The 950-nt window shown below is 50.3% G+C and overlaps 1 protein-coding gene across 1 annotated transcript in view; it reads left to right on the top strand.

Annotated features, from left to right (window-relative positions):
- LOC149435311 (caM kinase-like vesicle-associated protein) overlaps positions 1-719 on the top strand; it is a gene marked incomplete at its 5' end in the record, with an annotated part of 37667 nt that extends 36948 nt beyond the window's left edge. Inside the window, one exon of the mRNA XM_089662803.1 lies at positions 1-719. This exon is cut by the window's left edge and continues 255 nt beyond it.
- Between the last annotated feature and the right edge of the window lie 231 nt (positions 720-950).

The following is a 950-nucleotide window of genomic DNA, read 5'->3' as shown; positions in this document are numbered from 1 at the left end:
CCACCGCGACGGGCCTCTCTGCCATCATGTCATTAGCATTTTCCTCCACCAGATGGACCAGCAGCAGATGGTGGAGCAGAGATGCCACTACCGTCCCACTAGAGAGAATCGCAGCGCTGACCTCCCATCGCATCGCCCCATTAACCCTTCCACCGCTAAGGCCAAGCATTACTCTTTAACCCTTTAGTTGCTAGAGATCTACTGCACTGTTAGAACATTCCCCTCCCCCCCCTCATACTCCTGATAGCTGCTGGACTAAATGTACAGATCCCCACCATGTCCATCCTCCACTTCATGATCAGTCCATTCCACCTTTCTGCACCACCGCCGCTAAAGCGGACCTGTCATCACCAGCGAATGCTTTTCTGTGCTTCTCAAACTACCTAAAAAATATTTCCTGCAGAAACTTTTCTAAAGAGAGCCTTGGATAGTCTTCTCTCTGGCCACCCCCCAGTAACACCTCCTTTCTTTCTAAGATAATAAGTAGAGGTCCCCCTTACTAGTGAGTATACAGGTCCGCTTTACGGCTGGGAGGAATCTCTTGTATATACACGGGCAGGCTTCTTTCCTCTTCTTGAACCCTGTATTTACCCCTGCCTGGGGCAGATGATTCAGGCTGGTTGCCCCCTTTTCTTTCCTTTCTATGGGGGCACATAATGTACAGACCTTTACCCTGTGTTTTGTATGCTTTTCTTTCAATAAACGTGCTGCTTCTCCCATTGGGTGTGATTTGCTCAGATTCGTGATCCGGGTGTTGGGGGGGATGGGGTAGAAGATGGGGGCTCGTCCGGGATCGGCACTGGTACAAATAGAAACACTGAATGTCACAATTTACATATAAAGCCAAAAATTGCATCTGTAGGCTGATATGTACAGTCGGGGGTTGGGACAAGGGTTAGGCAGAAGTGGCCGACTCGGGGAAGGGGGGGGGGTGCAAAAAGGGCAGGACC

Source organism: Staurois parvus, unplaced genomic scaffold (genome assembly GCF_062004578.1).
Source record: "Staurois parvus isolate SC_StPar_1 unplaced genomic scaffold, SC_StPar_1.0 ptg001546l, whole genome shotgun sequence".
Taxonomy (NCBI): Eukaryota; Metazoa; Chordata; class Amphibia; order Anura; family Ranidae; genus Staurois; species Staurois parvus.
This window is presented reverse-complemented; position numbering and strand designations above follow the sequence as displayed.